The 25,685-nt window shown below is 36.4% G+C and overlaps 1 long non-coding RNA gene across 1 annotated transcript in view; it reads left to right on the top strand.

The window, feature by feature from the left end:
- The window catches only part of LOC134756793 (uncharacterized), a 1,394,997-nt gene that overhangs the window by 1,292,788 nt on the left and 76,524 nt on the right, over positions 1-25,685 (top strand). Inside the window, exon 8 of the long non-coding RNA XR_010129979.1 lies at positions 7,683-7,751. This is a non-coding gene — a long non-coding RNA (uncharacterized lncRNA). The remainder of the gene's footprint in view (positions 1-7,682; positions 7,752-25,685) is intronic.

Below are 25,685 nucleotides of genomic sequence, written 5' to 3'. Positions count from 1 at the left end.
TTGTCTTTTGTGAATACTCATGTCTTTCTTTTTTACATATGTTGAGAAATTTTGGATTGCATCCGGTGCATTGTGTAAAACATGTCTTAGAAATTGAATTCTATTATGTTCTTCTAAAGAGTATTTTTTTAATGATGAGAAGGGACTCAAAACAGTTTTTGTGTTGTGATTTCTGTTTGTTTTTTCTAAGCTTACCTGTGCTACTTGGAGTCATCTGCAGGCATTTATGGTTCATGAATTAACCAATAGTTTGAGCAAAATTATATCAAGAATTGAGGCTTCCCTTATCTGTCTCTCTTCTTTCTTGGATTTCACTGCCTCTGTTTATGGTTGCTGTTGCAATGATTTCTACAACCTAGACCCTCTCATCAAACCAATACATTTACTATTGAAATTCTATACCCTGTCCTTACGTTAAAAGCTGTAAGCATAGGGAAACTCTTTCAGTGCCATTTCCTTCCTAAGAGTGTAAGTTCCCTTCTTCCCTAAGTTCCCTTCTTCCCTTTGGTATCTGCCTGCTACTCCCAGTGCCTTCTAGTCATCTTTTTAATTCTTTATTTGCTGGTTTTAGTTATAAGGACAAGTTGGTCTGGTAGGGGGTATGTAGCCATATTGGAAATAATACCCTTGGAACACAGTGAACTTTTGAAATTTGATTTTGGATAGGGTAACTGCTGAATTTATAGGACTATGTACATTTATATATGCACGCTGTTATGATGTCATTTATAAGCAAAATAAATCAAGAAATCATTATTAATTGGATCCTATACCTCTATTTCTTATTTTCTCTGACTTAATGCTTTGTCTAGAAGTTTCAGTATATTGTAAGAAGTAGTGGTAATAATGTACTTCCTTTTTTTTTAGTTGAAATGTTTTGAGATATTTTTTCTTTTAAGTAGGCTGTAAGTAAGATGACTTGCCACAAAAGTTCTGTAAGGAGGAAAAACAAACTTTTTCCAACTAATACTGAAAAAATTTCAATAAATCTCCAATAGCAACTTATGATGAAAACACTCAAAACTAAGCAACTTACTCTGTTGAATTTAGCTACCAAAGGGGTATGTGTGTGCATGCACATGTCATCTTACTAGATTTTATGACATTATATCATGCTAGCATTCTAGGCATAAACCATTTTGGAACTTAATACATTTTATACACTTTACATTTTTTTCTATTTTTAAATTTTGTATTTTAACACAAATTTAAATTCTTTTTTTGTTTGTTTGAGAGTCTCACTCTTTGCCCAGGCTGGAGTGCAGTGGTGCAATCTCAGCTCACTGCAACCTCCGCCTTCCAGGCTCAAGTGATTCTCATGCCTCAGCCTCCTCAGTAGCCGGGACTACAAAGCCAATTTTGAATCAATCTCTATGTTTATATACATCCCATTGGTTCTGTTTCTCTGAAGAATCTAGTAAAACTCTTTTCTGTGTAATGAGTGAGAGAAAGGGATTATATATTTTAGAGTTTGCAAAGACTAATCTATAAAAACATCTCAACCTGGAATTATTTCAGGGGTTCAGTATTTTATTATCATTCATTTTGTCTTTTGGCTATTACTGTATTTAAATTTTCACGTAATATTTTCATTTGGTTATTTCTTTTGACTGCTTACTTCTTTTTCATAGTCCCAATATTTTTAATTATATGTTTCAGATATTTCTAATGCTTAATTTTGGTTTGGCAAGGGAAGTCTGTCCAATTATTTATACTTTTTGTCCTATTCTTTTCTTTTTCTTTCTTCCTTTTCTATTTTTATTACTAGTATTATACAAAATTAGAAATCTAAAATTTCCTAATTTTATTCTTTGAGTTAATAGTCTCAGGAATAACAGCTACATTGGCTGGGAATATATAGCCCATAAAATTGGTACCATCCAGACTCTGAATTATATATTCCAAGATGAATTCAGAAAGTGGGTGTGGAAAATGTTCCTCAATGTAGAGAAGCTCTTTTGTTACAATCTGAGCACATCAACTCAATCCATTTTCCTGCCTCAACACATACTCAACCAGGAGACTTTTTTACTTCGCTGGGCATTGCTCACACCCAGGGAGTTCTCCTCTTGGTTTTAAGCACTGGGACAACTCAGGTCACAGAGAATAAAGACAAGGACAGAAATCACAAAGACTGACCACTCTATCTCTACCTTTTCTTCTTCTTCATCACAGCCAATTTAGTAATCCCACACCTTCTCCTCCCTTCTGCTTTGCTTGTTATTATTTTTTTTTTTTAAAGTTATAAGTAATGGGACAGGTGGGGAGTGATACCATCAGGCAATTTGGAGAAAAGAAAAAGGGAACAACAACAATGCTCTTCTTCTGTCTGTCCTTGTGCCTCTGGCCTTCTTCTAATCTGACATCAGTACTTACCACATTCTGCCTCTCTAGGGGCTCCTCTAGGTTTCAGTGGTCTGAGATCTGTTAACTTATTTCTTGCTTTTGTGGCATCTCCCAGGTTAAGATCTGGGGAAAAAAGCCAGCTTCCTATGCTCATCCTGTCAGAAGCCAAGAGTCAAAAATTTTTTTTTTCTGTATCATTTTAATTTAAATGCCCCACTTCTTCCACTGAGGCAATTTAAAAATTAGATATAGAGAATTAGAACAATTAGAATTAAAAATAAATGTAACTTTTGAACAGGTACGGGAAGATAAATCCTCCCCATTTTGAGGGAGCTAATAAATATGCCTTAGCACAAAATTTGAATCTCTATTTTCCATAAGTTAATGAAAGTTGCAAAGCTGGCCCTTATTCATGGACATACACAAATCCATTTGCAGGGACATTTTTTTCCTAGACAGTCTCTGAATTTCCATAGCACTTAACTGCTGATTGTAACCACTGGAATAGGTCTTTTCTTCCTGGAGAGTCTAAATATTCTGCGTAGGCCAATCTGAGGTTTCTTATGGGCTGTCACTGGGTTGAGACATTAACTGTTATTTATTCCAGAATGGAAAGTACTTGTTGTAGACTTTCTAGAATTTTCTGAATCTCTCATTTCTTTCCCCACTATTTGCTAATGAATGCTTGGCAATTTATTGTCCAGTAAGAGAAAACTTACATAAAAGCTATTTTCCAAGAATCTACCAACAAATTTAGGAGACCAAATTTAAAAAAATGTTTAACGCATATGTAGAAGCCAAAGAAAAACTTTCTTTGCCTTCTGAAGGTTCACTGAAAAATCAGCTCTGTGAACCACAGTGATTACCCTCACCTCTCAAAGGGGTACAGAAATTTATATAACACCTTGAGATTACAGAAGAAATGGGGACATCACAGCAGGGCCACAAACAGGTTATGGAGATAAATCAGGTGATAGTGGCAAGACAGGTTATGGGAAGTGGGGAAAGAGGAGGCTTAACGTAGCAAAGGTGCTCTTGATGTATACATGAAACTTCACAGATAGCAGCCTTCAAAGAAAACAAATAGTAAACTTTTCTTTCAGATCTTTAAACGTACCAGACGCTCAGTAAATCTTTCCTAAATCTAGACAAAGAAAGGCCTGCTGGCCTCAATGCAGATTCTTTACAGATACAAATCTCTCCCACAAAAGACAGCTTTGGAGGGCTACTGCTGTTTACTTACTGGCTCTCTGAACAGCCATCTCAAAACATGCCAAAGAAGTGTATTTTAAAATGAAATATTCGTATTTCCTTCATATATGTTGCATAAACCTGTCATTTTCAAGGTTAAAGTTTCCCCACAAATGTAGGTGCTCTCAACCTAGGTGTAAAAAGGGGTATACTGTCACCTGCCTGATGATGAAAGTCACAAATGATCTGTTCAAAGAAAAATATAATTATGTGTATTTTTTTTATCTTAAGAGCTTAAGTGTCTTTGGGAAATATGGTCTAAATCAAAGAAAATGTAGTTATCCTCACTAAAGTCTAATATGTATGTCTAATCACAAAGGAAATAAATCAGCTTTTTATCTAACATTGAGCTTTACCCTATATACGTAAAACTATACTATAGAAACTATAAAAACATATGTAGGAAATACACATTCCCCTCAGTCCTTAAATGCTCCTGCCTAAGGCACCAAAAAATAATTCACACTGTGAGTTTAGTCAGCGCAGAACACTGCAGCCACTAATGAGCAGAACAGCAATCAGTGAATGATTGAAGGCACTACACTTCCAATGCAGCTGAATAAAGGATCTCTGTTTCCTGAGAGAACATGCCATTCAAAAAAATGCACCAAGGTCAATGTAGTAAAACTCAAAATACAATTCTGTTTTGTTTTTCTTTTAAAAAATGATCAAATTCAGAAGCTATCTGGTAAGTGGTAAGGCTAGTGTTTCTATAAGAATAGAGAACAGGAGATACCTTAATATTAAGATTTGGCCAGGCGCCGTGGCTCACGCCTGTAATCCCAGCACTTTGGGAGGCTGAGGCGGGTGGATCACGAGGTCAGGAGATCGAGACCATTCTGGCTAACACGGTGAAACCCCGTCTCTACTAAAAATACAAAAAATTAGCCGGGCGTGGTGGCGGGCGCCTGTAGTGCCAGCTACTCTGGAGGCTGAGGCAGGAGAATGGCGTGAACCTGGGAGGCGGAACTTGCAGCGAGCCGAGATCGCGCCACTGCACTCCAGCCTGGGCGACAGAGCGAGACTCCGTCTCAAAAAAAAAAAAAAAAAAGATTTCACCGGGTACAGAGAGAATATCTTCACCTGCACACTTGAAAGTTCATTTTAAGCAACGATCTTCTTTGCTGTTAGCCCGCCTACAATTCTTTCATAATCCTGAGAAATGTGACTGTCAGCTATTTCCATCCCCCAGCCCTATTTTTCCTCTTACCATGCTATACTTCGCATGCCCTCATTACACTTTACTATACTTTACTAAGTTGTCTTAATGTAGTAGACTACAAATTACTTCAAGAAAGGGACCTTATTATTTTCTTCACTGTCTACCTGATAGTTATCACAGTTCCCAGATCATAACAGATGCTTTTCAAACGTTTGAAATAAAATAAGGTATAAAAAATGTATGATATACCACAATGTTAGGTGTACAGAATCTGATAAATGAAAGTCAAAGACCATGTGAATTATATTTTCCTCCTAACAAAACATGATCAAATCACATGCAAACTCAAAGGAAAATATAAGTTCTTTAAGGTTTATCTCCAGGGCATTTGATGGTCTAGAAAAATATTGTCCAATATAAACATCATGGGAACTACATATGTTATTTAAGTGTTATAGTCACCACATTAACTAAGAAGGAAGAGATGAAATTAATTTTAATAACATATTTTATTAAGTCAACATATACAAAATATCATTTGATCAAAAGAAAAATCTTAAGGAGACATTACATATATATATATTTTTTTCATTCTAAGTCTTTGAAATCTGGTGTATATTTTACCCTTAATAGCACATCTCAATTCTGAGAGCAACATTTTACGTTCTTGAAACCACATATGACTATTGGCTGCCACGTTGCACTGTGCAGGTCTAAAGCAGTGCATTTCAAATTTTAATGCGCACAAGACACACTGAGGATATTACTAAAGTACAGATTCTTCTCAAATGTAATTGTTTTTCATCTTTTTTCTCCAAGCACTTTGGAACTTTTGCTCACTGACTAGACCATCTCCAGTTTCTGGGGGAGGTGAGCATGGCAACTGCAGTCATGTAGTTGGGAGGAGAGGAGCATCTTCTCATGACTTGCCATATGGGAAAAGTGAGATGGAGGGAAAGAAAAAAAATTAAATTAATATATAATGTTGCTGCTGGGTAGCTATGTTAGGGTAAACTGTCACAACAAATATTCCTGAACCTCAATGTCTTATTAAAATAAAGGATTCTCTCTCATTCTGTAAATCAGCTAGAAGTACCTCACTGAGGCCTAGCAAGTCATGGGGAGATGAGTAATAGAAAGAACAATATTTTATCAGTGTTTTTTGTCATGAGGAAATATTTGTCATTTCTTTCTTTTTTTTTTTTTTTTTTTCCCCGAGACAGAGTCTTGCTCTGTCACCCAGACTGGAGTGTAGTGGCACAATATCGGCTCACTGCAACCTCCGCCTCCTGGGTTCAAGTAATTCTCCTGCCTCAGCCTCCCTAGTAGCTAGGATTATAGGTGCCTGCCACCATGCTTGGGTAATTTTTATATTTGTAGTAGAGACAGGGTTTCACCATGTTGGCCAGGCAAGTCTCGAACTCCTGACCTCGTGATCCTCCCACCTCGGCCTCCCAAAGTGCTGGGATTACAGGCATGAGCCACCGCATCTGGCCTATTATTTGTCATTTATTAAAGGACTGCAACAGCTTTTAGATGAACTGTCTAATTGAGAGTGTTAGAAATATTTAAATCAAATTTAAATTAGAAAATTGGAAATCATGACCTTGAGCTGGTGTATTTAATTTTCTTGCTGATTGCTCTGTGTGCCTTTTTATTGCTTAGGGTTTTCCAGTTGTCTGAAATATTCGTATTACTCATATTTTGTTGACAAGTAGATGAGTTTAAGAACCCATTTGTCCACAAACCTTTCAGAGAGAATACCTTTTATTCGACTATTTTTTCCTCCATCATCATGTTTTAGTTAAACTCTATCTACTACAGACAACTAACGCACAGAGGTTCAAATCTGACCCTCTGGCTCTCATGGGTATGCTCTTGTCCACCAGTATGTTTCTCCTTGGGAGGTAAAAAAGTATAGTAACATAAGTGAAAATAAGGATAAGCTTATCAAAGACATAAACAGGACGTTTAGATTGTTGGAACCATTTTCTTTACCATAGATAGCTTTCTATTGTTTTTCTTCTTTAGTTTCTTTCCTCCCAATTCTCTACTAGCTCAATATTCTTAAATCTATCCTTCTTATTCTACAGATCTTGAGTTATTCCACATTTTAAGATGTTACAACCTTTAAGAACTAGATCTTAATTATCTAGATTTATCCCCACTACTTTAGAATAGGGAGTACGCAATAATTTCTTCAAAGATTATTTGTACAAGCCTGACTCTCCACTTAGTACCTCATTGTTTCCTTTGTCTAGAATGGTTTTCTCCTCTCACAACCATTATTTATTTATGTAAAGATCAATCATAAAAGTCCTGATATAGGAAGTTTTTCCTGATCAGACTGATTCAACTCTTAACCTCTTAAAGCATTTATTGCCTTTTTTTTGTAGAAATTTACTGTGTGTTATATTATTCTTTTAACTTTTCTCTATATAGGTTTCTTGTCACTTTTAACTAGATCTGTGAACTCCATAAAGTCAGAAATCATGTCATGAATTTATTTGCATTCTGATTAGTATAGTATCTTGCATATAAGAATTGCCACATAAATGTTTATTGTTGAAGATATAATAAGAATCATGAGAGAGATTCCAACCCTTCTACTCTCCTGGAATAAGAGTACAAACTTAGAGAAAATATTACTGCTAGAAATGAAAAATATAGAAATGATTAATCACATGCACCTCTAAGAGTATTGTAAAATCTATTAGCCTGCACTTGAGAGAAGAAATACAGTATAATTTTTTTTCAGTTTCAAAATCCAGGATATTGAACAATTCTTGTATTCCTACAAGAGAGTGAATAGATGATCAATCAGATTAATAACTCCTAAAGCACAACAAACACATGAGAACCTGATCTAAGAAATATTATATAGCCAAAAGCCATTCACAGAATACTATGATTTATTTTTCAGAGGACGGATCCAACATTCAAATGGTCTGGGGTCTGTATCTTAGCTCGGCCACTGGATAGCTGTACAACTGTAAGCAATTTATCTACTCTCAGTTAATGCTATTAAAGTGGGATAAATATAATAACTGTTATATCTACCTCATAATATAATTTTGAAGATTACATGAGATGATCTAACTGCTGATATTAATTGTCCTCTTGCCAAGGAAATGATCTCAATCTTTATATAGTAAAGAAATAAAGGATAGTCCAGAAGCTCTGTCACATAGTCAGATCACATGATTTGTGAGGAATGTTGCAAATAATATGTAATAATTACAACATAAAGTATAAGAGATTCCTATTGTCTCTGCACCTAAAGTTAATAACAATGATGGATATGAAACTCCATATTCTAAAGAAAATTGTTTGATACTACTAGATGGCAAAGCTGAACTATGCTTTTCACTCTCTTCTAGCTTATATAAAAAACAGGTAAAAATTTAATAGAGAGGGTTGATGTTTTTGGAAGAAATAGCAAGCATGGAGAGAACTGTGATATTTTCTCTCCCATCCCCATTGAGTAAGGGAGGAGGGGACACTCTCACCTATGCCAAATAAGAGGGGTCCCTAAGAGATCTCCTGGGCATAATTAGGGAACCTCCCTCCTATTCACCAGCTGCATTCAATGACCTGCAGAAATTCTAGACCAGCCTGTGCTGATACCCAAGTAGTGTGTGATATAATCCTTTGAAAAGCTTGACAGCAATTCTCTAGAGTTTAGAAAGATTGAGGCTGATGGCTGCCTCTTGAAGGAAACTAAAAATATTTCACCCCAAAATATACTGCTTTGACATATTTTGAGATGGATGTTCAGAGGTCTTGCAGACAGAAGTAGCCCTGCAAAGCTGTCTTTCGTGAGGGAGATTTGTACCTATAGCGGAAATAAAGTGAAGTAAACAACAGATGTAAATAGTCTGTCTCTGAAGCTCCTTCTTGTCTGGATCTAGGAAAGATTAACTGAGAGTCTGACACCCATCTATTCTTTCTGAGAGCTGCTACTGTGTGATTTCATCTGCCTAACAAGACCACCTTTGCCAGCCAATCCTTTCCTCCGTTCTCCCTCCCATAACCTGTCTTGCCACCACAACTTACTTGGCCATGCCTCAAGCCCTTATTCTTTCTGTAACTACAAAATGTTATGAAACAGCCTGGGCAACATAGTAAGACCCCGTCTCTACAAAAAATTTAAAAATTGGCTGGGTGTGGTGGTGGTTGCCTATAGTCCCGTGTACTCAGGAGGCAGAGGTGGGAGGATCACTTGAACCTGAGAGGTGGAGGCTGCAGTAAGCCATGATCTGCACTCCAGCCTGGGCCACAGAGTGAGACCCTGAAAGAAAAGAAAGAAAAGAAAGAAAAGGAGGGAGGGAAGGAAGGAAGGGACGGAGGGAGGGAAGGGTATCAACCATCTGGCCATTGCATAGAGTTTTTCATATTTGTATGACTCCCATCCCTGTATGGATGTTAATAAAATTTGTATGCCTTTTTTCCTGTTAATCTGGCTATTAATCTGTTTTATAGACTCAAATTATCCAATCTTCAGGGGAAAAATTTAAACGTCCCTATGCTCTCAACTAAAAACGTCTTGAGGCAGGAGACAATCTAGGTACAAGGGCAATAGCAGGGCAAGGTGGAGAGGGAATAGCTACAGAATCAAGTGCAATTCCACCTTATTTTTTAATCTACATCAAATAATTTTACTGTGTGGTGTGGAGGTAATCTCAGAAATCTCAGAAAAACAAAACAATAATATTTCCCTAAATGAGCCAGCATTGGAACACTTCTCATGAAGCAGGACATTTCACCAAGTGACAAGTGTAAATATTACTAACTGTCTCATCCTTTCTCCTTGCCACAGCCTAGTGTCCTGAGTGGTGAGGAAAAGTCAGAGGAGTAAGTGAGGAGAGGAAGTTGAGCAGGGAGAGAGAAAGAAAAGGACAAATACTACAAGAACCCTCTCTAAGTTTCTAAAGTAAGTGGGCAAACAATAATTATTATGCTGGTATGTTAAATACCTAAAAATTAAATAGGTCTGTTACAGTCTCAAATGATTGGAAAACTATGAAATCCGCCAGAGATATTTCCATTGGGTTGCAAAAAGAAATACAAAAGAAAGGTTTGAGGACCAAAAGTAGAATAAGAAGCTGCTTTCTGACATTACTGCTTTACTTTTTTGTGTTTTTGTTTTTGTTTTAAGACAGGGTCTCACTCTGTCACCCAGACTGGAGTGCAGTGATACAATCACAGCTCACTGCAACCTCCAACTCCTGGGTTCATGTGATCTTCCTGCCTCAGCTTCCCAAGAAGCTGGGGTTACAAAGAAACATGCCACCATGCCTGGATAACTTATATATATTTATATATAATTTTTTTTTTCTGGAGACATGGGGTCTCCCTCTGTTGCCCAAGCCGGTCTCAAACTGCTAGGTTTAAGTGATCCTTCCACCACAGCTTCCCAAATTGCAGGGATTACAGGAGTGAGCTAACACACCCAACTCTGCTTTACTATTTTAATGCAGCCTATTAAATACATCCATCACAGTTTATTTCATGCAATATTATGTATAAAATAACAATACACTTACTGGTTCTGACTAAAAGTTATTCTATAACACTGCTCTCATTCAACTGCATTTTAATATGTTTCCTGATTGTGAGAAATGAAGGGAGATTTTGGTTCATCATCTGAGAATTGTGCATATTTGTGTGCATACATCTATTCATTTAAAAATAATTAGGTAAGAGTCTATAAGTGAGTCACCTAGGTAGATTGCATTACACATGGGAAAATTATCTACTGTGTATGTTGTACTAGAACATAGGCTGAAAACCCCCAACCGATACCTATGCAGCCAATAAGATATCTGGGATTACTTCAGAATAATTCAAAGTAGGGAAGGTGGGTCATATATAAGTAAAACAAGATCGGTACTGAGTTAAAGATAATTTCAGAAGCTGGAAGATACTTGCATAGTGTTTACTATATTACTCTGTTTTCTTGTATACACATATTTGAAATTTCCCTTAATAAGATGGTGATAAAGAAACAAAAAGGCCAAGTACCCTGAGTAAACTTCTCATGGTAAAATGCATTGGTGGGTTTCCAGGAATTAAGGAAAATATTCGAAAATACTATATAAAAACTGCATAGACTGTCAATAGAGGTACTTACTAATGGACCTAGTAGCAAAGTAGAGGAAGATTAAACTGATACTCTTTCATTTTAACTGAGTTCTTCTAAGGGAGTGGTCCAAACCCAGGGGAAAATAAAAACAAAATAACAAAATATAATAAAAAGTAAAATAAATATCTGATATCTAGCAGAAGCCAATGTACACTCTCTCTACAGACAATATCCCCAAGTTGAGTCATCTACCTCATATCTAGCCTTACAGACATGAAGATCAAGGGAAAATTAGCTTATAGTCTAAGATCATCAACAGTACTTAAATTAAGTTTATCGTATAAATGCACCCTGCCTGGCACTGCTCTCTTCAAAGTAAGCATAGGATAGTTTATCATTCTGTCTAGCCCACCCCACTGTTTGTGACTTTCCTTCAGAAAACCCTACTTTATGGTTATACTGCATGATGCTAATTTTGTGCCCATACCCTACATTAGCAATGATATACTAGGCTTATTGCTAATTCCTTACTTAAAAGGAAACATTTCCAAATTTTCCTTATTATGAATATATTTTATAGATATCCTTAAGCAGTTAACCAAGTTTTCTTCTATTCCTAGTTGACTCAGAATCTTTTTAAAAAATCATAAGTAGTGTCAAGTTTTATAAAATAATCTTCCTGCATCACTTGAAATAATTATATGACTTTATTATCTAATTTGTTAAATGTGGAAAGTTACATTAAACCACCTTTACATTCTTTGGACACAACTAGTTTGGTGATAATATACAACGATAAAAGAATAAAATATTAGAATACAAAGTAAAACAATACAATTTTGAGCATAAACTTTTCAGTGATTTTAAGAAGTGCTTTTATTTCACATATTAAATTTAGCATGTACTAACTTAGCAAGTATTGCCAAATTTTCTTTTAAATGACCAAAGAATTATGAAAAATCACACAGCCTAAAAAACCAGCACTTCAGAATTTCAGATATCTCAGTGAATGAATTTTAAAATATCATAAATATTTTAAAACACACACATTGGGTGAATACAAACAATACAAAATAAATGTATAGTGTCTAAAATATTTTTCAATAACAATTAAATAAATAAATAAAGATGAAGAATTTGGAAAATATACTAAGGCAAAATTTTAAAGACTGTCGAACATACATTTAAGGACTGACACCACATGATTGTACTGGATGATCTTTAGTAAAATCATTCAATCGCTTTTCCCCTCTGCTCTCCCCCAAAAACCAACACACACACACACACACACTCTCTCTCTCTCTCTCTCTCTCTCAGATGCTTGTATCTTAAATGCAGATGACTCTTTAGTTTCTAATGCCATCATGATAGGTGAAGGAGTCTCACAGGTTGTGTGATGCTACCCAGTAAGGAGGGTAAATTCTGCATCGGTGCATTCAAAACACTGTCACACAGACTGCATTACTCAGTGACTACCTGGAGACGACAGTTACCTCAACATGAAAGTACACATGACTTACAGTTTTTTGGAGTGGACTTTGCTGATGACATATGGGTGACAGGGAGGAGTGGGGGTTACACTTCTCACTTACTGTCTGTTTGAACTTAGACAAGTTACATAATTACTATAAGCCTCATTTGTAATAACATCTATCATTAAGGTAGTTATGAGAACTAAATGTTCTGATTTCTGTAAAGTGCTTGGAGGACTAACTGACCTACAGTACAGAATCATTTATGGCTATCATTATCATGGGCCAAGTGGGAGATTACATTCTCCCTTCCTTTTTCTTGGATGCCATATTGCTTAAAGTTTCCAAAGATGCCTTCCAAAACCAAGAATTAGTCTTGCTGAATACTAAGCTGAAACTGTTCAAGAACATATGCCCCTATATTTATTATCTCTCCTTCCCTGCCTCATTTTATGTTTTCATTGAGCCCTGCCACCCAGGGATTGCACTATCCAATAACATAATACCAACAGTACTTTTAGACTCATGCATTGTTTTCTAGATCACAGAGCTAAGACTATGACAAAGTAAGAATGTAGCCATATTGGAAATAATACTCTTGGAAGAGGGTATTATTATCCCAGAATTTTCCTGGGATAATTACAAATTAGGAAATATATTGAAAATGTTTGACATATTCATAAATCATGGAGAAAGAAAAAGTCCATAACAACCTCTCAGTAGATAACAAACACAAATTCAGTAGAAGTCAACATACATTTTTGAATAATGAGGCCGGGCATGGTGGCTGACACATGTGTGATCCCAGCACTTTGGGAGGCTGAGGCAGGGGGGTGGCTTGAGTGCAGGAGTTTAAGACCAGCCTGGGCAACATGGTGAAAACCCATCTCTACAGAAAATACAAAAATTAACCAGGTGTGGTGGCTCACACCTGTAGTACCAGCTATACTGGAGGCTGAGGTGAAAGGATTGCTTGAGCTGGGGAGGCGAAGGTTGCAGTGAGTCAAGATTGTACCACTGCACTCCAGCCTGGGTAAGAGAGTGAGACCCTGTCTCAAAAAAAAAAAAAAAAAAAAGAAAGAAGAAGAATGAGTTATATAAATAATTCAAAATCCTATCAAATAAGAGTTTTATTTCTACAAGATAAGAGAAAATACATTTTTTCTTCCAAATCATCTGCCAACCTGATTTCAAACCCAGTCCACATTAAATTATTCTCATTAAAATTAGAATTACCACTGGAATGCCAGTCATGTATGACTATGTAGCATTATTATGTATGTTCTATCTAACAAAGTGATAAAGGAAAACCAAATGAGTTATGCTGGAAAGACCATATAATTACCCTCTTTATTATATTTACCAAGTAGCACTTAATTTATATAGTTGTTTTACATAGCAATTCTGTGCTCAGGAATTTATCATTTAGATATACATGTACTTGTTGCTAAAGATGCATGGGTCAATTGATTTTACACTCCAGAAAGGCAGGGATTATGAGTGTTTTGTTTATGATTGCATACACAACACCTAGCCCAGCACTTGGCCCATGATAATGAGAGCCATAAATGATTCTGTACTATAGGTCAGTTTGTCCTCCAAGCACTTTACAGAAATCAATACATTTGATTCTCACAACCACCTTAATGATAGATGTTATTACAAATGAGGCTTGTAGTGATTATGTGACTTGTCTAAGGTCAAACAAACAGTAAGTAATGAGACAAGAATTTGAACCTCAACATTCTGATTCCAGAACTACTTTTGATCATTCTGATACCTAAGGCTTTTCATATGTAGAAATCACATAGCTGTTGTACAAAAAATTACTTTTTATTATATGTGGAATGAATAAAAAGATGAAAAAGATGTATAAATAAATTATTGAATGACAATGCCAATTGTTACCAATTTATAAAAATAAAAACAAGAAAATAATAAATATAGCAAGAACGAAAAAATAACACAGACTGATAAAATAAAAATTGGTTAATTCATCTAAAGGAACCTACAAAATCATTAAGAACAGTGATAAATCTCAATGTACACAAGTATGGGAAGACATGGTGCTATGTGAAAGGCAAATATCAAGTGTGATACACAGAATAATGACCCCTCAAAAACATCCGTGTTCTAATTCCCAGAACATGTGAATATATTACATGGCAATGGGAAAATTAAGGTCACAGATAGAATTAAGGTTGCTAATCTGCTGACCCTGAGATGAAAAGATCCTGGATTAGTCAAGTGAACTCAATGTAATTACAAGGGTTCTTGTGAATGAAAGAGTGAGGCAGGAGGATCACTTTCAGAGTCAAAGAGAGATTTGAAGATGCTACACTGCTAACTTTGAACATGGAAGGGAGTCACAAGCTAGTGAATGTGGGCAGCTTATATATGCTAGAAAACGCAAGTCAACAAATTTTCCCCTAAAGCTTCCAGAAATAATGCAGCTCTGCCAATACCTTGATTTTAGCCTTGGGAGATTCATTTCAGATTTGGGGCCTCCAGAATTGTAAGAAAATAATTTGCATTGTTTCAAGCCACCAAATTTGTAGTAATTTGTTGCAGCAGCAACAGGACAAACATATACCAAGTTGGAGATGTATATTTCATTTTTATATATAAAAGCATATATATTTAGGGTAATATCATTATACGCAGTTTAAAAACCTTATCGTCTTTAGATTTGTATTTTCTCACTTTGCAGAACATTTGTAATTATTACATATATATTGCTATATAATACATTGTCAGGAAATAATAATAATATGTAAAATATTTAGATAGAGCAATATTTAAATAGGGAAAAATACACACACATGAAGATGAGTTTAAAGATATATAATAATGAACCATGTTATTTGTTGTATTTTCACATAAATTGCACTTTCCAGTTGCAAATAACTATTTTCTTAAGTTTTCAAATTTTTTTTTTTTGAAACAGGTTCTCACTCTGTCATCCAGGCTGGAGTGCAGTCCCACAATCATAGCTCTATGTAATCTTGAACTCTGGTGCTCAAGTGATCCTCTTGCCTCAGCCTTCAAAGTAGCTAGGACTATAGGGGCATACCATTACACCCAGCTATTTTTTTTTTTTTTTTGACAGAGGTTCTCACTTTGTCACCCAGGCTGGAGTGCAATGGCATGATCTTGGCTCACTGTAGCCTCTAACTCCCAGGCTCAAACAATCATCCTGCCTCAGCCTCCTAAGTAGCTGGGACTATAGGCACACCACCATGGCCAGCTAATTTTTAAACATTTTTTCATAGAGACAGGGTCTTGCTATGTTGCCCACGCTGGTCTTGAACTCCTGGACTCAAGCAATCCACCCACCTCGGCCTCCCAAAATGGTGGGGTTACAGGTTTGAGCCACTGTGCCCGGCCCCAGCTAATTTTTTAATCTCACTATGTTGACAAGGCTGGTCTCAAGCTCCAGGCCTCAAGTGATACTCCCACTTCAGCCTCCCAAAGTGCTGGGATTACAGACGTCAGCCACTGTACCTGGCAATTTCCAAAATTTCTACAATCTGCCTGTGATACATGTAAAATTCTCAGAAAAAGCAATAAACATTATTTTTTATTTATTTATTTATTAATGTTTTTTGAGATGGAATTTCTCTCTTGTTGCCCAGGCTGGAGTGCAATGGCACAATCTCGGCTCACTGCAATCTCCGCCTGCCAGGTTCAGGCAATTCTCCTGCCCCAGCCTCCCGAGTAGCTAGGATTACAGGCATGCGTCACCATGCCCAGCTAATTTTTGTATTTTTAGTAAAGACGGGGTTTCACCATGTTGGCCAGGATGGTCTCGATCTCTTGACCTCGTGATCCACCTGCCTCGGGCTCCGAAAGTGCTGGGATTACAGGCGTGAGCCACTGAGCCCAGCCATTATTTTTATTTTAAATATAACTTGGATTTTACACACTGCTCATGGAAGGTGACACAAGAGACATTAATAAACCAGTTATCTTTTAAAATCAAAGGTTGGTGCCTGAAAATTGATGTTCCCAAATTCACCAAAGCAGAAAGGTGAACAAAATATTTCAGTTCATTATCATAAATGTCCAACATATTTTTATCTACATGTAAAAAAAAAACATGCACATCTTATAAGAAAACATGGCAAAAATAACTTCACAGCTTGAGTCAAAGAAAAAGTTGGCATTGATGAAAATGTGTGCATATATTCTAAATAAAATTTGAAAGGCAGGCACATAAATGTGGGTAACACCTTCATCATTTTTATGCTAACAGGGCTGAAAGGAAAAGAATTAATTACAACCAATCATTGAAGGCTCCAGGCAGTAGTGAAGTTTTTTTATATTTTTCTAGACTCATCTTCCATTTTTTCACTAAGCACTTATATTAGTTTCCTATTGCTGTATAACAAATTGCCACAAACTTAGTGGCTTAAAACAACATACATTTATTATCTCAAAGTTTCCAAGGGTCAGAAGTCTGGATACAAGCCTGTTGGTTTCTCTGATTAGCTTTTCACCAGGCTGAAATCAAGGGGACAGCCAACGCCATGATGTCATAGAAGGTTGGAAGTCGTCTTCCAAGCTCACTGGTTATTGTCAGAATTCATTCCCTTGTAAATGTAGGAATGAAGTTGTCATTTACTTGCTGACTGCCTGTCTAGGACTGCTCTTGGCTCACAGAGTTCCCTCTCAGCTCTTCACAGCAGTTCATAGCTTGGTTGTCTGCTTCTTCAAAGCTAGCAAGTGAACAATTTCTGCTGCTTAGAATCTCTCTGACTTGTTTCAAGTATTGACCTGATTAGGTTGGGTATACCTCAGATAATCTTCCTTTTGATTAACCTAAAGTCAATTATTCAGGATTTAATTACATCTGCAAAATCCTTTTGCAGCAACATCTGGATCAGTGTTTGATTAAAAACTGGGCACATATGTGTACACCAGGGCTAGGGAATCCTGGGAAACACTGAGAATTCTACATACTTCATACTCTAACTATTAAACTATTGACTCTTTCACTAAAGGTCCTGGACTTTTTCACCTCTGTTCTGCATTTCTCATGTCATCCTCCATGTTGGAAAGCCCCTATCATGTTTCAGTAGGAGAATTTTTAAAATTTTATTTTTTAACACCCTTATTGAGATATAATTCACATACCAAATAATTCAGTCATGTAACATGTACAATTCAGTGATTTTCACTGTATTCAAAGAGTTGTGTAACTTTCACCACAATTCATTAAAAAACATTTTTACTACCTCAAAAAAATAAAAAAATTAGAAACCCAGATTGACAGCAGCGAGATGGCTGACTAGAATTGCCTGGTGTTCATCTTCCCCACAAAAAAGGACCAAAAGAACAAATAAACAACTGTAATACAATTAGAGCCTGTGAAGAAGCGTGGTGGAGTACAGCAAGGGAGTGGTGAAGTCCCTGTGGATCATATAAACCGAGGATAGCAGCATAGAGAGAAGAGCAAGGCACCCTACCTCTGCTGCCCCATCTCTTCTGCCAGGATCAGATGAGCTCAGAGTCAGGAGGGAGTTCCCTTTGTGAGGAAAAGGTAAGTAGGAGGTTCCCAACACCCCACATTACTACCACAGATACCTGCAGTTTTTCTACAGAAGAATCCACCAGTCCTCACAGGCCCTGAGCCCAGTTTGGGGAGCTGCTTAGAATTCAGGTGGCTACCTTGTTCCAGAGGAGGAGATTACATTGTGCACTGCCTCCTGCCCCATGACCCAAGCTGTTACAGCATACTGCCATTCTGAAACCAGAGTCACTGCTGGGGTGTGTCCTGCTCTGGGGGCCAGTAGCCTCTGCATCTGTCCTGTCCTAAGGCTCTGCCATCATTCTACTATGCTCACATAGGTGGCTGCAATGCAATGATCTTACCTGCTCAGAGTGAAGCCACAAATAGGTGTAACTCCAATGCCCAGGCCCATGTGATGTCCTGACCCTCAAGGAACAGGTGGTTCTGCATAGTGTGAAAACCAACCTTGTGTGGGCCAGGCAAACTGCCATGCACTAGTGCCCCCAGCAGGAGAAAAATTTCAGTGACCTCCCCCTGGAAGCCCTACTCTCAATCTGGCTGAACTGCTGTGGGCCTGCACCCTCTCCAGAGAAACAGCCTGGCTGCCACACTCCAAAACTAACCAAACCAGCATGTTCCTGCATCCTTGGCTGAAGAAACAAACCAGCAAAACTTTCTCTGGGAACCCTGCCCTAGAGTTAGCAGAACTGTTTGTTGTGCACCTGCACCCTCAGCCTGAAAAAGAGACTAAGGACCCTATTTCCAATGATTTTGGCTTCTGACTGGCCAACCTATGATACACCGTGTCCCCAGCCTGAGAACAAATTCAGTGAGGCCACCTCTGACAAAACTGTGCCACCATTGCCACCATAATCTCCTTTAGCCTAGGCAGCGAAGGCATTGGTAGACATCTCTGACATGGATTATAGGAGAATAAACTGCATGGAAACTATACTACTGCATTTATCCAGAATCAAAACTAATGCACACCATCGAACTGACTCCCTAGGACCCATCTACAGGAATAATTCTCTGCCTACAAAAGCTGCTCCACAAAATTGAAAAAGGTAGGCTGTTTCACCAGATGTTTAGATATCAACATACGGACACAAGGAATATGAAAAAGCAAGGAAACATGACACCTTTAAAAGAATACAATATTTCTCCAGTAACAGATCCCAAAGGAAAAAACATATATATAATGTCTGAAAAAGAATTAAAAATAATAATCTTAAGAAAACTCAGTGAAAAATAAGGATTATAAATAAACAATTCAATAAAATCAGTAAAACAATTTACTATCTGAATAGAGAAATTCAACACAGAGATAAATATAAGAAAAAAAATCTTGGAGCTGAAGAACTCAATAAATGAAACAAAAAGCACAACTGAGACCTTCAACAACAGACTAAATCAAGAAGAAAAAAGAATTTCTGAGTCTGGGTATGATAGCTCATGCCTATTATCCCAGCACTTTTGGAGGCCAATGGGGGAGGCTAGCTTTAGGCCAGGAGCTCAAGACCAGCCTGGGCAATGTAGGAAGACCCCCATCTCTACAAAAAATAAATAAATAAACATAGCCTTGAGTGGTGTCATGCACTTGTGATTCCAGCTACGCAGAAGGCTGAGGTGGGAAAATTGCTTGAGCCCAGGAGGTTGAGGCTGCAGTGAGCCATGATCACATCCCTGCACTTCAGCCTGGGCAACAGAGTAAGACCCTATCTTAAAATAAATAAATAAATAAATAAAATTCTGAATTCAAAGATCTTTTGAAATAACAAATTTAATAAAGTTACAGGATACACAACATAAAAATCAGTAGTATTTCTATATGCTAATATATGCTATATGTAGTAGCATTTCTATATGCTAGTAATGAACTATCTGAAAGAGAAATCAAGAAAACTTACCCATTAACAGTAGCTATTAAAAAATAAGTTACCTAGAAATAAATTGAACCCAGGTGGTGAAGCTCTCTTCACTAAGAATGATAAAACATTGTTTAAAAAAATTGAAGAGTAGTATGAAAATAAATGGAAAGATATCCCCTGTTCAGGGATTGTAATTAATATTATTAAAACGTCCATGCTGGCTGGGCGTGGTGGCTTATGCCTGTAATCCCAGAACTTTGGGAGGCTGAGGTGGGCAGATCACAAGGTCAGGAGTTTGAGACCAGCCTGGCCAATATGATGAAACCCAATCTCTACTAAAAATATAAAAATTAGCTGGGTGTGGTTGCACGTGCCTGTAGTCCCAGCCACTCAGGAGGCTGAGGCAGGCGAATCATTTCAACCGGGAGGCAGAGGTTGCAGTGAGCCGAGATCGTACCACTGCACTACAGCCTGGGTGACACAGCTAGACTCCATCTCAAAAAACAAACAAACAAAAAAAATGTCCATGCTATCCAAAGTATACATTCAATGGAATCTCTAACAAAATACCAATGATGTTCTCCATAGAAATAAAAAAAAAAATCCTCAAATTCATGTAGAACGACAAAAGACCCTGAATAGCCAAAGAAATCTTGAGCAGAAAGTAAACAAACCAAACCAAACAAAAAAACAAAACAAAAAACCCAACAACAAACAAAACAACAACCAAGCTGGAGGCATCACACTGGCTGATTTCAAAATATGCTTCAAAACTAGAGTAACTAAAACAGTATAGTATTACTACAAGAACACAGATACACATACCAGTGGAACAGATAGAGCCTAGAAATAAATCCACAAATCTCCAGCTAACTGACTTTCAATAAAGGTGCCAAGAAAACCAGATTATGGAAAAAGAATAATCATTTTAATAAATGGTACTAGAAAAATTGGATAACCATATGCAGAAGAATAAAACCAGACCCTTATATTTTACCATATTTAAAAATCAACTGTAAATGGATTTAAGATTTAAATGCAAGACCTGAAACTATTAAACTACCAGAAAAAAACATATAGGGGAAATGATTCATGACATTGGACTACGCAAATATTTTTTGGATAAGAGCTCAAAAGCATAATGAACAAAAGCAAAAATAGATAAATGGGATTACACTAAACTTAAAAAACCTTCTGCACAGAAAAGGAAACAATAAACAGAATGAAGAGACAACCTAAAGAATGAGAGAAAATATTTCCAACCTTTATATCTGACAAAGGTTACTATCCAGAATATATAAGAAATTCGAACAATTCGAAAGCAAATAATAATAGTAATAATAGTATCCTGATTTAAAAACTGTACAAAACACCTTAGCAGACATTTTTCCAAAGAAGATATACAAAAGACCAACAGGTATATGAAAAAATGCTATCACTAATTATCAGGAAAATGCAAATCAAAATCACAATGAGATTATCACCTCACCCCAGGTTAGAATGCCTATTATCAAAAAGACAAAAGATAACAAGTCTTGGTGAGGATATGAAGAAAAGGGAACCCTTACACATTATTCATTGAAATGTTAAGTTAATACAGCAATTATGGCAAATACTATAGAGATTCCTCAAATTATTACAAATATGACTGCCATGTGACCCACCAATCCCACTACTGGGAATATATATGAAGCAAAGGAAATTAAAGCGATATCTGCACTTCCACATTGGCAGCACTATTCACAATTGCCAAGATGAGGAATCAACCTTAGTGTTCAACAACAGATGAATAGATTAAGAAAACTGTGGTATATATGCTCAATGGAATACTATTTGTTCATTTAAAAAAACAGAACAAAATCGTATTTTACATGAATGAATCTGGAAGACATTATGGTAAGTAAAATAAGTTAGAACCAGAAAAACAAATACCACATTCTCACTCATATGCAGCGTCTAAAAGTTGATCTCATAGAAGTAGAGAACACTGGTTAGCAGAGTAGGTAGGAGGGAGGAGAAAATAGTGGAGAGGATGGTCAATGGGTACAAAGTTATAATTAGAAAGAAATAAGTTCTGATGTCCTATATTGCACAGTAGGGTTACTCTAGTCAGCAATAAGTTATTATATATCTCAAAATAGCTAAAAGAGAGGATTTTGCATGTTCCTACCCTAAAGAAATAATAAATATTTGAGAAGTTGAATATGCTAATTACCCTGATTACTGCAAAAAGTACACATGTATCAAAACATCACATTGTATCCCATAAATATGTACAATAATTATGTCAATTAAAAATAAAAAAGAAACCCATATCCATTAGCAGTTAATCTCAATTTCCCCCAGCTATCCTCCCCTATCCTAGCCCTAAACTACTATTTTTTTCCTCTATAGATTTGCCTATTCTGGATATTTAATATAAATAGGGTATATAATATGTCATCTTTTTTTTTTTTTTTTTTTTTTTGAGACAGAGTCTTGCTCTGTCGCCAGGCTGGAGTGCAGTGGCATGATCTCAGCTCACTGCAATCTCCACCTCCAAGGTTCAAGGGATTCTCCTGCCTCAGCCTCCCAAGTAGCTGGGACTACAGGCACGTGCCACCATGGCAGCTAATTTTTGTATTTTTAGTAGAGATGGGGTTTTACCATGTTGGCCAGGATGGTCTCAATCTCTTGACCTCGTGATCTACCCGCCTCAGCCTCCCAGAGTATGCCATGTTTTATGACCAATTTCTTTCACTTAGAATGCCTTCAAATTTCATCCATGTTGTAGCATATATTGGTATTTCATTCCTTTTTATTGCTGAGTAAAATTTCATTGTATGTACAGACAACATTGTATTTACTCATTCATCAGCTGATGGACATTTGAGCTGTTTCTACTTTTTGCCTGCTATGAACATGCTGTTACGAACATTTTTGTACATCTTTTTGTGGACGTATGTTTTTGTCTCTGTAACCTGGGGGTGGAATTGCTAGGTTATGGTGAATCTATGTTTTGAAGAACTTCAGGATTGCTTTCCAAAAGAGAATTCATTTGCATTTAATTTTGCATTCCTGTCAGTACTGCATAGGAGTCCAGTTATTCACATCATTGTCAAAACTTGCTATTATATATCTATTTTACTATAGCCATCCTCGTGGGTATGAAGTTTGTAGTTTTGATTTCCACTTCTTTAATGGCTGATGTTGTTGAGCATCATCTACAGTACTTAGTGACCATTTGTACATTTTCTTGGACCTCTTGATCTTTGAGGTTCATCTAAAAGATCCCCTCCTACCTGAAGCTTTCTCTAATTCTGCTAGCCAGTTGTGATTTGTTCTCCTCTGATTCATAACTGCACTCTTGTGCTGAACTTAATTATTGATCACTCTGTGTAAGATACCATACCAAGAGTAATTGAAAATACATTTGTGAAGCAGATATTGACTGATATTTTGTCCTCAAGAAGTGTACAACCATGTCAAAGAGATAAAACATATGTGTTCAAGTCACATTGCATGCTTGCTTTCTTCCTTCAAGTTTGTAAAATTAATAGCATGAGATTGCTATCTTATGGCCCAGTGTTATAAATAAAGCCAATAAATATTAATTGAATTGAACTGTAATCCCAGCCTAAATTATGTCTAATTTTGGGATAAACTTAAGAAAAAAACTAAAGTAACAAAACACTTAACTTAAAATTATTGTTATTTTCCCTCTTGAAATCTTCCAACTTTCAGGTGAAAGTTTCTTAAAACACAGCCAAATTAGCTCAAACCACCTGACAACTTAAGTCTTTCTCTCTAATGTATAAAATCGTATTATAAAATTTTGAAAGAGGGTTATCTCAAATGGCCTCATTTATTTCCTATAAAAAATGCAAATCTCTAAACATTTAATTCCATTTGAATATTATATTCATCTTTCAAAATCAAGCTGAAATGCCTCTTCTTTTATAGTCTTTTTCTGTTTTTGTAAGGCAGTTACTTGATCTCTCTTTCTCTATTCTTCCTATTTTATGTTTTAGGTCCTTAATAGCAATTGTCATGTTGAATTGTGGTTAGCTATTTATGCCCAGCTCTCTCCATAAACTGTTTATGCTATACACCGTAGTGAGTTTCTCTATAAATTCAATTTCTTAGCTCCTATTATTGTTGCTGTAAAATCCATTTGATTAGATGTTATCAATTTTAGATAATTCAGTGAGCATTATTGAATCTATTACCAATATAATCTATTAGCAATAGAAAGCAAGAGGTTTTTGCTATTTGTAAAATTTTTCTATAGACTGGAAAGGCAGCAGTGGCAAGCATATTTAAAGTCTATTGTTTATTTTATGCTTTCCTCATAGAAAAGAATATTATATGAATTATTTGATATACAGTATCCTAGTTCCTTTATTTGGGCTAAAATAATATATTTCTTCACCATTAAAAATCCACCTTCACCTGAGGATTTAACAAATGATTAATTTTGTTTCTCTTTTTATTTTTTGAGATGGAGTTTTGCTCTCATTGCCCAGGCTGGAGTGCAGTGGTGTGATCTCGGCTCACTGCAACCTCCGCCTCCTAGGTTCAAGCTATTCTCCTGCCTCAGCCTCCAGAGTAGCTGGGACTACAGCTGCCTGCCACCACGCCCAGCTAATTTTTGTATTTTTAGTGGAGGCGGGGTTTCACCATGTTGGCCAGGCTGGTCTCAAACTCCTGATCTCAGGTGATCCTCCCTGCTCGGCCTCCCAGAGTGCTAGGATTACAGACATGAGCCACCGCGCTTGGCCTTGTTTCTCAGTTTTAAAGAATTATTTAAAATTAGCTATGTTATCTTATCAAAAAATTTTCAACAGCAGAAGGAAATATTAAGTAGCCAAACTTAGAACAAACCAAAGAGGTTATGCAGGTCAACATAAACACTTTGAGATAAATGCAATTATCAAGAGAACATATTTTAAAATACTGTTCAGAATTTATAACAGAGAAAAGTTGGTGACATAATTTATTTTGCAATCTAATCTTTTTTTTTTTTTTTTTTTTTTTGCCAGAGTTTGATGGTTTTCTAAAATAATCTTTTAGGGAGCAAGAACTTCCCATTTGAATTGATATTTATGGTTAGTAAGATTTGAAAAATCTGAAGGACAGCATTTAAATCTCTCACTGCTATGGCTTGCACTAAAATGAATGCCCGGCCCTATAGGAAATTTGTTTTAAGCCCACAATAAATACGTCACTTAACCACTCTAGGACTCAACATTCTTTTCTTGAAAAATAGGGAGCAAATGTTTTTAATGCCCCTCCCAGATCTAACATTGTATGATCTTTCTGCTAATTTTAAAATCATTTTATAGGGAAAAACTTGATAGGTACTCTTTTACATTAGATCATGTTAGAAAACGAGCAAAGAGAAATAAACAGCTCTATTCTAAAGTAATATCTACTTTGTGCTATTTTTAAATATATTTTACTTTATACTTCCAGTGATGTTGTAAGACATTTATAGCTCTGTATTAAAGATAAAAATGAACAGATCATCAAATTTAAAACAAAACAAAACAAACTTTGTTCCAGATCACATGGTTAGTAGATAACCCAGCTGAGATTTAACCCCAAGGCTCTCTCTGTTTATATATCTCATTAAGTATACCTTGTATGTTATTTTTACAATCTATTCAAAACTCAGTGTCTAAGTTTAATATAGACATGTAATATACACTAGATTTCGCTCTAGATTATTAATGACAACCTTCTCATCCCCATTTCCTCCCACTCAATGTCAAACACAAGGTTACTTTTAGCAAAGTATACCTATAGGGGAGAAAAACTTTCTCACCCGTTGCAAGGTTCATTGCTGAGGCCCCTATAACAGAAGACAAATTAAGAGAAAATGCACATTTATCAAATACAAGTTCTCATGACATAGAAGCCTTCCTAAAAGAAGATCCAAAGAAACAAGAGAAACTATATTTTTGTGGTAAAGCATATCAGAGGCATTCGAACAAGAGTGACTACC

This window comes from Gorilla gorilla, chromosome 12 (assembly GCF_029281585.2).
Source record: "Gorilla gorilla gorilla isolate KB3781 chromosome 12, NHGRI_mGorGor1-v2.1_pri, whole genome shotgun sequence".
In the NCBI taxonomy this organism is placed as follows: Eukaryota; Metazoa; Chordata; class Mammalia; order Primates; family Hominidae; genus Gorilla; species Gorilla gorilla.
This window is presented reverse-complemented; position numbering and strand designations above follow the sequence as displayed.